The 14302-nt window shown below is 40.3% G+C and overlaps 1 protein-coding gene across 2 annotated transcripts in view; it reads right to left on the minus strand.

Moving 5' to 3' along the window:
- Positions 1-14302, minus strand: part of LOC105939749 (leucine-rich repeat and fibronectin type-III domain-containing protein 5) — a 150395-nt gene that overhangs the window by 60430 nt on the left and 75663 nt on the right. Inside the window, exon 2 of one of the 2 annotated variants that reach the window (XM_012882026.3) lies at positions 12552-12651. The exons of the other annotated variant lie outside the window; for it this stretch is intronic. The gene's annotated coding sequence lies outside the window, so the exon portion shown is untranslated. The remainder of the gene's footprint in view (positions 1-12551; positions 12652-14302) is intronic. 2 annotated transcript variants of the gene reach the window in all.

A 14302-nucleotide genomic window follows, 5' to 3' on the forward strand; every position in this document is an offset into this window, starting at 1 on the left:
GTAAATCCTAAGTTTGGTGCTAAATTCTCATGGTCAGTCCCTAAATGTTCATTCTGTTGCTGACATTGTCACTCAGCAATGTGCACAGTCTACCAACTCAGACTGCTGAGGTCATGAAGACCTCTATACCTTGTCTCTGTCCCAAGCACTGAAGGATCATCGGCGTAAACCATTGCTGCAAGTGTTCAGTATTTGCCTCTGCTGAAGAGCCTTTGTTTGTAAGACTCAGTGAAGCAGGTTCCTGCAGGCGGTGGTTGTTGCCTTCAGGCAGTTGTGGTCAGCCCTGCGCTGGCAGGAGGTAGAAGGTCAATGGAGGAAATGAAGCTAAGTCAGGGATACAGTTTTGATTGTTAGAAGTAGATCAGTTGCTCCTTCCTACTTTCCAAATTGATCTGGTCAACACAATTCCATTGAGTAATCAAAAAACAGTGCCATCCATGTAAATTACAACAGTCTTGTTTAATTGTTGCGAGGAGGAGGAGCAAGGGTCTCATTATAAAAATAACCTACACTTTTTTAGTAAAAATTGCAAACAATGATTCTCCAACTGTCAAACATTAGATTTAATGCAATTCACCACAAAGTCAGAAAGGTGTTACAGGGTGTTTGGTGTTGCAAACTCCTGGTCTTCTCGTTTTCTATGTGATGTGAGAAGAGACAGAGCTCCAGTCAGGATCCAAACCCAACATGGATTCTTTCACACATGCTAACACGTCGTCAAGTCTGTGACATTAACAGATGTTGATAATTAAACCCTGAGAGACATATGTGATGATTTAGGATCCAACACAGGTAACGTTAACAGAAGATATGAGCCTTAGATCATTTTAAACAGATGTGACAGAATTTTAATACTGAAGAATTGATTGGTGATTCCTCCATCCAACAGCTCCTACTGAATGAAACACCAACTCCCCAAAAGCATGTTTCCACTACAGAAACCTTTCTAAAAACCACAGTAGTTTTATATAAAGACAAAAGGCTTGGGTAAGTGAAAGTTCTGGGAAAATAAATTAATTCTCAAAACACACTTTAATATGACACATTTCTGGGGTTCTAGCTTGTAAATTTGTTTTTGCTGTGATAAATGTGGTAGAAATGCAGCAGGATAATGGTGGCTCCATTAAACTACTTTTATTCCTTAAAAAAGTTCTTACTGTCAAAACAGGCCTTTTGGATGATGCAGCTATAGAATAAGTCTATGTTTTTTTGTCTATATATCCTTAAATTAATACATACGTAAGGCCACCTCCACGTTGTGCAGGATTACCTCTAATGGAGTCGACATGCCGTCTACCTGGAACAATCAATCTATTCTGGAAGCAATCATTAGTCCCACTGTGCATGACAAAAGATTTTTTTAATCAGAATTAAATCCATATCTATGAATACCTTTGTCTTTTTTTCCTCCAGTGATTGTCTAATGACCGTGGCATTTGCTCTAACGTCAGCTGACAATCATCGGAGTAAATGACTCATCTGTCTGTAAGTTACACTTAAGTCTACATCCTTTGCTGACAGTGTCTAAACTAAAAGGTTCTTGCTCAACACACAAACAAAATCGAACACACACACAACTCATTAAAAAGGCGTAGGCACTCCATTTCCTGTTGAGGGACATGATAGCATATTTCTCCAAAGAGAACAGTCATTTAGGTCCATGTATGGGCAACCACACAGCACTTCCTCTCTAAATGTTCCACATACATCAGCAGTTAACTAAGGCACCAGGGGCAGACCGAGAAACACACCGAGAAAGAACGAAAAAAGAATCCGTGTGGAAGGATTTTTTTCTTTCAAATTTCTTATTATTTGTCTAATTTTATTTGTGAATTGCTTTCCTCGTCTTTTTGGCTGAAGCACCATTTTGAGCATGTTCGTTTTATTTTCCACCATAGGCTGTACAAGTATCTGATGGATATAAAGCCCGTGGGTGATAAGAGGCATGTCTATATCGTGACTGTTGGCCCTCAGGATGCGCTCTGAGACTACATCCCGACTCTAAACAGAGGAGCTAGATCAGTTTCATAATGGACCCTCAAGTCAAAAAATGCTTTCAGTCTAATGAGAAAGTCATGTAGCCTGTGACCGGCCTGGTCCCTCCTGTCCATTATGACAGGTCCACACATGTGAAGAACATCCATAAAACTGTGACACCATGAACCAAGAGACAAAGTCGAAAATACTCCCGTAAAGTTTGCAAACCATGTATGAAAAATAGAAAAGAAAAATAATTTTCTGCTCCTCTGTCACTGTTGCTTATATTATTCCTTTATTTTGTATCTTCCTTGTGATAAAGCTTGGGAATGCTACAACTTAAGAACTATTCTCTGGAGCGTACAGGTTACGATCAGCCATTACTTTTACAAAACTTAAGGTTACTTTCCTGGAATTACCAAATGCGTTCTGCCTATGCCACCAACCTAAAGTCATTCTACAGAATTTAAATAACAATTTTTTGCTTTTTCAGATGTTCCAGAAAACCTTCTGGAAACTCTAAACTTACAGTTTACTTTTTTCATACCTTCCTGGAAATTGCAGCCAACTCTTTGGGATATATATATATATATATATATATATATATATATATATATATATATATATATATATATATATATATATATATATATATATATATATATATATATATACACACACACACATATATATATACACATTTTTTCATACCTTCCTGGAAATTGCAGCCAACTCTTTGGGATATATATATATATATATATATATATATATATATATATATATATATATATATATATATATATATATATATATATATATAGTGGGGGAAATAAGTGGTTGACCCCTTGCTGATTTTGCATTCTAACAGTGAAATCCCAAAGAAAGTACCAGAAATTCACATCATATGAATTTATAAAAATTGATAACCATCTGATGAGGAAAAACAAGTATTTGACCCCCTGGACAAACAGCATGTTAATATTTTGTAGAAAATCCATTACTGGCCAGCACAGATGTCAAATGGTTTTTATAGTTGGTGACAAGGTTTGGGATTCTGTCTTTCACTGTCAGAATGTACATATGATTAAAATTATAAATTGTTGCATTCTTTGTAAGTGGGCACACCTGCAAAATCAGGAAGGGGTCAACTACTTATTTCTCCCACTGTATATATATATGTGTGTGTGTGTATTTTTGCTTCCCTCTCCTTTTTAAAATAAACATTAAATAAATAAAAAAAATGTATATATATATATATATATATATATATATATATATATATATATATATATATATATATATATATATATATATATATATATATATATATATATATATAAAGTTGTAAAAAGAAACAACATTGCTTCAGTTCCTGTTTTGAGGCTTTTACCACTGCAAATACAAAGAAGTGAGCCATTTTACTGACAGGCAGGAAGAAAACTGTTTCCAACAAATGCCATTAGCAAAGCAATCACCAGAAGCTGAATGGAATATTAGAAAAAAAATAAATGAGAGTAAAATTTGTCAGGTTATGCCAGGGAGGTAGAAAGCAGAAAAGAGGGAAATGACCAGAGGATGAACGACTGTGAAAGGAGATGAGATCTTCTCAGCAGGAAGAGGAGTAAGGAGAAATCTGAGAGGAGTCAGAAAAATGAGCAGATCAGAGACTGAAGCTATGAGAGAGTAGCATCCATCCTGGAAAAGGCACGCCTAGCTTAGGGCAAAGTAGGAGAGCATCTGCAAGCTGTTTGACTGAACACGCTGGTTTGGAAAGGAAAGCAAGAGCATCTTAGTGAAGCACAACAGCTATGAATCATGTCTGATGTCCATTAATCAAGCAGCTGAAACACAACAGGGAATATTTTAAACATTATATACATTAAACCTTTTTTGTATGTCGACAGATCCACTGACTGCTGCAGATTCTCGTGCATCATTCAACCAAAAAGACCATCAACGTTGCACATGAATTGCATCATCTTATACATTATGAAAACTGGAGCTACATTCAAGCCTGTTATTTATTTGAGGCACATAAAATAATCCCATTGTATCTGCCATGTTCCATAACTCATAGATAATTCAAGTAAAACTTCAATACTAAGAAAGTTGGAGATGAAAAAGAAATACTTTTCCCAACATGGCGTCCATGAGCAGTGCTGTGCATCAAGTTTCTGTGTATCATTGTAGAGATGGGGAATGCTCAGTTACTGTGATAATTACAACAATTTTATTAAATTAAATCTCAATTGCTCCAGACAGGTTGGTGAGAAAGTTTCCTCTCTAAGGAAACCCAGCAGGTTGCATCAAGTCTCTCCAAGCAGCATTCACTCCTCCTGAAAGAGCGTAGAGCCACAGTGGACAGTCGTCTGCATTGTTGATGGCTTTGCAGCAATCCCTCATACTGAGCATGCATGAAGCGACAGTGGAGAGGAAAACTCCCCTTTAACAGGGAGGAGAACCTCCAGCAGAACCAGAACCAGGCTCAGTGTGAACGCTCATCTGCCTCCACCCACTGGGGCTTAGAGAAGACAGAGCAGAGACACAGAAAGCTCAGAAGCTCACATTGACCAAAGAGTACTTTCTATATTAGAGAAGACAGAGCAGAGACACAGAAAGCACAGAAGCTCACATTGACCCAGGAGTACTTTCTATGGTAGATGTTAATAGAGGATGATCTGACTCCCCTGATGATGTCACAGCTAACAGAACACCTACAGTGTCTTATTGTCTCTTGGTGGATATTTGTTCTCTTTTCCTACCAAACAAACTTTGTTGTTGAATGAAAATAATTTTGCATCTCTGACTAAATTTCTTAATTTTTATTTGAAATGTGCTACAAAATTACAATGTGTTAGAAAGCTTTACTGAACTTTGCATATAGTTTTTTTGTAACCTGCTGGTAACTTTTACAAACTTTTAAAAGGTTACCTTCAGCTGTTCTTTGTATGGAAATAACCAGGTTATTCTCAGGAACTGAGGTTGAATCTACAGGTGCCTCTAAGCTCTAAGGAGGCCTGCAGGTCTATAAAGCTGGAAATTCTCACTACTGCAGACATTTAGAACTGAGAAGCTTCCTGGATGGAAGAGAAACATCTTCAGCTTCAGAACAGAAGTCCACTTGTTTTATTTTTAACCTTTATTTTTTAACTGATGGGGTTCGTTTCCTGAACCATGTACACATTACTTCCTTGGTTATAAGCTACTTTCAGTCCAATCATTCCTTAAATGCTTGTGTGAATCCATTTTTTGTCTTTCTGTAAAAGGGAAATGGAATGAAGAACAATATTTGTAATATTTTTGCTTTTTAAATTTCTCCACACAGGTTTTACACTCTTTATCCATAATTCTATCTTTCTGGGACTTTATTGTTTATTTATGGTCAGAAATTTCTGCAGCCTTTTTACCATAGGGCTTAATGCCCACGTTACTTATTACTTATTAAAAATATTTCATTGTTACATAATGTTGGGATTCAAATGCGCCAACAAATATGAAACCAATAAACTGAGTATAGCGGACAGGAACATGTCATCCTCTCTTAATGCCGCGTTAAAAAAATCCTGTAATGCTTTAAGATAACTCGTGGGATTTTAGAAGTTGTATTTTTCCCTTTTAAATTATATGATGAATGAGTTTGGCAAGGCGAACGGTTGGTCTGTATTATAGGAACTATAAAAAAGTCACTAAAGGGATGTAAAATTTTAAACAGAAATTTAGATCAACATAAAATAACTAAATTGGCTATTAATACTATAATAAAGAACCATGATCAGCTGTAGATTTAAATTTGAATTTATCCAATAGTTTAATCATTAATGCTAATCCCAGTACGCCTGCAGACTACTCAGTGAATATTGTAAAGCAGCAATAAACACAATTTGATGTTAGATTTAGCGCTGGAGTTAAAAAAAAAAAAATCACAGCTTAATTATTTGCAAGTACACCAACATTTAATACTGCAAAAATGTAAGACAGGAAGGTTTATTTTATATTAGAATTTATAAAATTATTCTCAAACACCATTTATTTGGGTAACATTAGAAAGTTCTAACATTGGACCTGAACTGCTAAACAAAGCTGTGTCAGAATATTCCATATTTTCTACAATCAATAGCAGAGTACAGTAACAAATGTTAATTATGTAGATGTAAAGTAATAAACACACATGTACAGCCACACACAGCACAGACACAGATGAACAAAGTGTTCATTTCCATCCATAAGCACTCTGTCTTGGTCCATATCATGACTTCCTGCCTTTGTTTCCAGCCAAGCTGTGGGCTGTAAGTAGAAAATAAACAAATATGGCTGCGCTCACATCCTGTTTCACACACTCCATTTCCTCCTTCTGCCTACGGTGAGAAAGAAAGAGAGAGACGCAGAGGAACACCAAGAACTGCTGCGAGTGTCAGAGATGATGAGTGTGTAGAAGGTGTGGAGGCATCCATTTAGACAGAAACTCACGTCTTTACACAAAGACGCAACGACTCTGTGAGCGTTCTCAGAGGAACAGTGCACGACAACAACAAACTGTTCCACTACGAGGGACGCATGAGGACGATACGAGACTTTGCCCTTTTAGTATATAGAAAACATTCCTTAGTTTTGGCCTTTAAAGTTTTAAGGCAGTGGAAACAGTCAGAAAACGTCTTCATGAAGATGAGGGACTGAAGAACAGGAGCGGTTTCAGCCCAGAACGGATCGGCACCCCGCTGGACTTCAGCCTGTCCATCATTTATTTCAATTATTGTAACAGTTTTTACAGACAGAAGCATGAATATATCAGGGGGTCTCCAGTGACGGTGGGCAACCTCTACATGGATGACGAGGAAAAGAGAGCCTTACAGGATCAGCACCAAGCCACTGGGTCAGGTATGTGGATGATACCTGGGTCTAAACCTAAGCAGAGGAGCTTTCCCACACATGTTAACTCAGTCGCCAACGGCAACAAGCTGCATTTTTAGCCTGTCTGGTGCCCATGAAGGGAGATGGAAGCCTGAACATGGAGGTTTACAGGAGCTAACCCACACATATCAGCGCCTTCTGTCTGACTCTCACCACCGTCTACAACACAAACTCTCTGTCATCAGCTCTCTACACCATCAGGCCTAACATTTCCCCACAAAGACGGACAGGAAGGGAAAAAAAAACAGAACCGCATCAAAACATCTCTCCAAACCTGTAGGTATCCTAAATCAGCTTTTGTCAAAGCAGTGAGGAAAACCAGAAAACACAGGACTGAACAGAACAAGAAAAAGAACCAACCCAGACGTTAAAATCTCCTAGGTTGTCAGAACATCTGATTTTCATTCAGACAGAACCGGCATCATGGCGTCTGCACTTCAGCTCAGCGAGGAACATCCAGTCCTATATTTGACAAACTAAACAAGCTCTCCACAGGAGAGCCAGCACCTCACAACAAGACACCTCCTGATCAAGGTACAGTCTGTTAAGAACCAAATGTTCATACCGTGGACAGAGAAGAGTGATGGCTGCAGAGAGGAGTGCAGGAAGCCACTTTCATCAAAAGAGAGAAAGCATCCCTAAACGGAGGAGGAGGCCTCAGATTTCATCTTTAAGCAACACCCAGTCCAGCTTTATTAACCCGGACACCCAGTCAGTTTCAGAACCATTTACCGCTTCCTGCAAGGGACCAGTCATCACGCAGTGAGCCCGGCTAACCACGGCGCTAACGACGCCTTATTGTTAGAGGAGGCCAACCTGCAGTGAGTAGAGATCTGCAGAACATCCACGTTGAATGTAGAAAGCTCTGCGGATGAAGACCAAAACCTTTCCAACCACTAGAAGTCCAGTTGTTGGTTTTTCTTTTACTTTTCTCACATTTGCCGCATCTGGGATGACTGAGAATCTTCACCAGAGAAAGGCATTTTGCTTCTAGTTGTGGTGAAGATAATTTACTGAAGCATGTATTCAGTATCAGAAGGAGGAATACATAGAAGGGTTTTTCAGAGATAAACATACAGGATGTTTCCCGATCGTTCCCTTTCATGCTGTCATCCAACAACAGTTGCACATTATAATAACGCTTAAATTTAATCTTGTTATGTTAACGGTGTCTGAGGAGAAAACTCTGAAGCTTTAAAGAGGAGCAACACAGACCTTCATCAAACAACTGGAGGTAGACATATTTGCCATGTGGACATTACACAGAGAAATCAATGTTCAGATTAGTGACCCTAACATTCATGCTAATCATGCTCATTGTGAATAAAGGTTGTTAAAAGTAGCTTAGAAATGTCAGCATCATAAGCTCTTGACTTTAAATAGGGAACTAATATTCTACTGTAAGACTTTTAATATGTTGCAGTCCAGACTTGGTTACAGCATGGTTACAGAACATTAATAAAAACAAACGTCCAATGCAGAAAAGTTTGTTAGGGAGGGATTTTGTCACCAGATGTTGCAACTTTTAGATTTTTTTCACCAACATGTGCACAATAGATGTCAGCAGCAGCTTTTCAAAAGTGTTGTTGTGTCCCAAAGTCTTCTGTCTCCCTCCATGGCCAAAGTAAATTACAATACAATAAAATAATTATGCAAACTCTGGTAAGGAATACATTTAGAAATCCTCGACAAGCTCCCTTAGATCGAGGTAGATGGTTACCAGAAAAACCTCATCTATCAAAGAGTAGGGTGTCCTAACCTTTCCTGAGCTAGAAAGAAATAATTCATTAATGAACAAAACAAGCTTCAGTTTTGTGTTTTAACTGTAAATTAATCACTTTATTTAATATAGAGTAAAAAGTGAGGATAACATCTATATGCAGACATTTCACAATGAAGACCTGTAAATGCGATGTTTGTTAATATAATTGTAATCTCTCTAACACAGAGACTGTGGCCTTCTGTTTGTCTTCCTGCACATGAAAGGAAAACAAAATGAACACCATGGAGTTGTTCAACGGCTACACAAGAAAAGCAAAATGATTTTAGGAGATTTGTAAGCATGACTAACTGAACCCCTCAGGGCTTGTGTCCTTCATTTTAATTTCCACTCATGAATGAATTATCCACTTCTCCCTGCCTTCCACCCATTTTTGCTGCTCTCTCTTAAATTAGTTCTCCAGTGAGATCAGAATGGAGGCAGGAGGGGAATAAGTTACTTCGCTGACCCAGGCCTGTGGTGAGTTTCAGCTGCCGACACCTCCCTGGGGCTCCAGTATCTGTCAGCTCACACACCGCAACAGGGGCAAAGCCAGAGGGGGGAGGCAGGGGTGGCCAGGCCCCCATAATCCAACGTTCGGCCACCCTGCAGCCATCCCAGCCCAGGATGAGCAGACAGTTCCCCTCCAAAACAGATGGTGGCAGCAGTAAGACTCTCCAATGAAACGTAAATTACTGACAGAATTATTATAGAAGTAATTTTGGTTTAAATTCACAAGTTCAGTGAAGGCACAAAGTTGAAAAGCACTTTAGGGAACATGGCGCACTTGGGCGCACATTTTCATCTGCTGCAAAGAACGCCGGACTCTGAGGTGAGTTAAGACAGGAGAGACGTTTATCTTCGCTGTTTGAAAAGTTGATTGTTTGTTGTTGCAACGAAAAAGAACGATTTCACAATTGTTGCTGATTTTTTTAATTTAGTTTATGAAGATATTACGAAGCCAATTTGCAATTTGATCTTTCCTGTACAAAAGTTGTGCATGAGACCTTATCCTTATAATAACGACACAAGGATTAAAAAGCTGTTTCTGAAAGATGTTTTTTACTATTTCATATTTTGTTTGTTAGTATATTACTAAAAAGCTGACTATGACAATACAGCAGTGAATTTTTCCACACTGATGATGACAAACCGAACATTCATGCTCTTTTCAGAACTAGATGTTGAGTATATTCTTCTTATCAATTATGGGGGAGAAGACAAAGTTATTCAGGTGTCTCTGCAAGTCATCTAGGAATCTTCTATGTGATGAAAGAGTGACAAAGCACCAGCACCTCCATCCATAAAGAGAAGATCTGTTTTTGGCCACCCCTCAGTGAGCAGCGGTCTCAGTCTGGCTATGCCGCTGCACCGCACACAGAGATGTGAAGAGTGGCAAGATTATCACACAGTGAAAAGGACAAGGGCCATCAGCGTGAAGGGGGGAGACAAAAGATAGATGAGATGTGATGAAGAAGAAGGAAAATAAGAATTAATTATTATTTATAGAAATGAAAAAGGCCCCAAAATTGATTGAAAAGGGGGAAAAGACTAATCTAATATGTCCACCTTCTTATCACCTTCATCCATCAGTTCATTCAGAGCTTCTTGTTCTTTAGCACATTCATTTATCTTTTCTTCTTGCTCCGCCCTTCTTTCTATCCATCCATGCTGGCCTCCATTCATCACCTGAGTAGGACACGCAGACACTTGACTTTGACACCAACATCTAGTTTGCTCACCAGTTCAAACTTCGCTGCAAAGCCTGACACACCCAGCCGAAGCAGATCCAGAAGTCTAGATCCGGGCCATTAGCAGAACATTTAGGGTTGTGAGTTAAATTCTCCAACCACTGTGCAGAACTCTGCGTGAACTCAGGATCGCTGGTGATCAACGACACTTGTGTTTGATGTCTCCGCATCTATTATGCTCCCTCTCCCCCTGAAGCCATGAAAAAATAAGCTGTCTGCTTGTGTGTGCAGCAGCAGACTGACAGGATCTAAAGAGAAAAATCAACCAGGCCAACTCAGACGTACTAACGAAGATAAACCCCGCACGTTAGCACCCCGTGTGCTGGATCATATGCCATTCTGTCTGTTGTGGATTCTCCATGTTTGGTGAGAAAATCAATTTAAAAGATGTGTTTTTTCTTTCACTTATGACAGATTAGTTTGTTTACTCGGATGCGTCCATGTAAACAACCAAAATGGAAGCGTGCATGAAAAATGAAACAAATGCTTGTTTTGTGCTGCCCTGCAGACGTTGTTCAGCACTTCTATCTCCAACTGCAGATTCCCTTCTCTTTCCTCCTCGCTGAGTTCAGCAGTCAGCAACATCCCATAGGGCCGCGCCGAGGTTAGAGCAGTAGATTTAAGAGCCAGCTGAGGAGAGGAAACGGGAAAGCAGGCGAGATAAAACGGAGCTAGGGAGAGGGGGGGTCACAGAGACAGAGGATCAGCTGGTGAGTCTGAAGGAATAAGGAGTTCAGAGGTGGTTCTTCTAACGGAGGACACCTATATGAAGTTGGATAAGCCATACGGCAGCCTGAAACCATTAGCAGAGAGATACGTGGGAACGAGGGAAAAAAAAAAAAACAGCAGAGGAAAGATACATGAAAATTTGTCAGACTGTATATACTACTGTGTATATAGCTCTAGACTCTGTATATATATCTGTTTTGTCTGCACCATCAACACCAAGTCAAATTCCTTGTAAGTGCAAACCTACTTGCCGATAAACTTGATTCTGATTCTGATTCCATCCCCAGATCCTCCAAATAACTACAATAGGTAGATAAGGGAAGCTGCTGACATCCAGTAACCATCGGTGTAAACGTTTGTTTTAAGATTCAAACCTTTTCCCGGTATGAAATGATCATAAAATGTCAATAATTCACAAGGAGTCAATATTAAGACACACATTCACCCAAACCAACCAATAAATGGCTTGTATAGTGACGACCCGGAAGCTCTTTACACTACAGTCAATCATTCACACCCTGACGGCCACAGCTGCCCTGGGGCGGACTGACAGAAGGCTGCCATACAACGGTGCCACCAGGCCCCCTGACTGAGACAGTCTGAGCAGGGGATTGAACCGGCAACCCACCAGTTACAGGACCACCTTCCTAACTCTTGCACCACCGTCGCCCCAATAAGCAGAGCTGGGCGTCCCAGGATGTCTCCCCTCTACGTGAACTTCTCCTTGGCCATCATGGCTGACTGTTAGCGTCCTCTCAAAAGTTCTTGCTTGCGATTATTAAAATGATTTGTTGGGTCAGGCCTCCCTGGCCCTCACTGGCAGACCAAACAAAAGTCCAAAGACTTTAGTGAAGATCGAATGAGGAGAACTTAAGATTTACAGAACTTCTACAGAAGATTTCCAAGATCCTACATTAAAAAGATAGAAGTACAAGTCATGTGTATGCCTAAGATCTGGAAGAAGACCCAAAGTGTCCAACTCGGATTGGATAAAATGTTCCTGGGTTGATCCTGGTCCTCCTGACTGAACGCCTCTCATCCATCACCTCAGACTGGAAGACCACTGTCCTTTAGCTCACAATAAAGACCTGAAGAAGAGGAATGTGTTCAGTTTGGCTTCGTCTGCAGTCACACTGAGACCTTTGAAGCATCTACTTATACAGGCTGGAAATATTTCAATGTGTGGCTTCCAGGTTGGGTCTATTCCAAAGGTGTCCAGATAAGCAATGGTTTATCATTGTTACCACTACTATATTTATTATTATTATTACTATTATCAGTCCTCCTTCGAGACGCAGACACGCACCACATTTTCACAGTGAATCCAGCGGCCTGGTGCTACGCGTGAGCACCCGGTGAAAATCCTCAGAGTTACTCTCAACTTAGTGTCGGAAGACTAAAAAAAATAGTTCTCAGGCATTCCTTACCTTCACAGACGTAAGAGCATGCTGCACACTGTCTCACGGTTCACATGTTAACATCTTGCATCAGGCTGCAGGTCAGAAATCCTCGGCCAGATTTTCCTCACTAAAAACAAAGAAAAAAGAATTTCATGTTTACTATTTCTGCTTTGGGGAAATCGTTTCATGAATGTTTTCTGCTCTGTTGGGGGGGTCAGAAGAAACAGAGGTGAACGGGGTTCTGCAGCATTGACTGTTTACAAAAGCAGCCTAATTATCAATTAACCGGTTGGCTTAAACTAAGTGTGCTTAGCTGAGAACAGTTGCTTCATAGCCTGATCCTCCCACACAGGAAATCTGCCCTCAGATGCTGTTGCTACTGGATATCAATGACCCGAACAACCCCGAGTATTGATCCGCAGATATCTCTCTTTCCTCCCTCCCTCCTTCCTTCCTTCCTTCCTTCCACTTTTTTGTCCTTTACATTCTAACCCAGTTTCTCCCTTTTTCCCACATTTCATCTTTTCCTTGCCCACACCCAAGCCTCAGTTCTCCCTGTGTCCTTCCCCCGACTCTCTTTCAGCTCTCCTCCTTCAAAGGATAGAGGACACGGCTGAAACAAAGGCCGCTTCTATACCAGCTGAGCCAGCAGGACGGAGAGAAGGAGGGAGGGAGAGGATGGATCAAAATGAGGCACGGAGGGAAAGAACGAGGGCAAAGAGTAAGGTGGATGGGAGGGCGGTGATGGGATTGGCCTGTGGAGAAAATGAAGGCGACGGTGGGAAAGAGGTGGAAACGGACGGATGGATGTGACGGTGAAAAGAAGAAGGATGGGGGAGGATGACAACAGATGCAGATGAGATTTCAGGGATTGCTCTCACAGTAATAGTGTGGTGGTCCCTGGTATCAGCCTGATTGCATGCACAAATGCAAAGACTTAGTCCATTATGAAATATTTCCCAGAAAAACAAACCCTTGCACTCAAATTTCATCAGGCAAAGGCTACGTTTTCTAAATCTGTGCCGACTTGCTATCACAGGTAGAAAAACATCTTAATGCATTTCAGGCCGCATTATAGTTCTGATCTTAGATTATGTACATTACTGGCAAAACGATTTCTGCTGGCTAGAAATAAAGATAGCTACTTTTTTATTTATTAAAACCTAGTTTAAGAAGGAAACTAAAACCTGTTTGCACAAAGGAAGAACTTAGTCAGCAAATGTGCCAAACATGACAGACTGGAGTTAATGTGTCCAGCCGCACCCTGTCCTCAGCACAAGGACACGGGTTTTTCAGAGGGGGGATCACCAAATGACTGATTTGGTAAATTAATCATTGTCTGATCCTTCCTCTAACTATTTATTATTGAAGAACTTTTAAGTGTCGGTCCACCCTGAAAGAAAAAAACGACTGTGACTCCAGAAAGTGTTCTGCTTTGCACAGCAGAATCTTCTGACTCCCATCTAACTGCCCCAAATGTCGCATCTGCCCCAAAAAACAACTGGCCCTTTTTTAGTTTTTTTTTAAAGATGACAAACGAGCATGAAATGCGAGGCTTGGTAGTACTCTGTCTAAAAGGGATTAGCCAGGCTGTGGATCAGTAGATGGTTGTCTGTTGCCTGTGTGAAGAGACAACCAGTGCTGCCTAATGAGCCTGCATCCCCAGGGTGAGACTACATTTACTCTGATTTAATCTGGAATTTGCAAGAGTGCATACATCCTTTAATGAGGTCCGGATAACTGAAGTGAAATGCCCCAGCAGCTTTCCTCAACATGGG

Source organism: Fundulus heteroclitus, chromosome 19, assembly GCF_011125445.2.
Source record: "Fundulus heteroclitus isolate FHET01 chromosome 19, MU-UCD_Fhet_4.1, whole genome shotgun sequence".
Lineage (NCBI taxonomy): Eukaryota > Metazoa > Chordata > Actinopteri > Cyprinodontiformes > Fundulidae > Fundulus > Fundulus heteroclitus.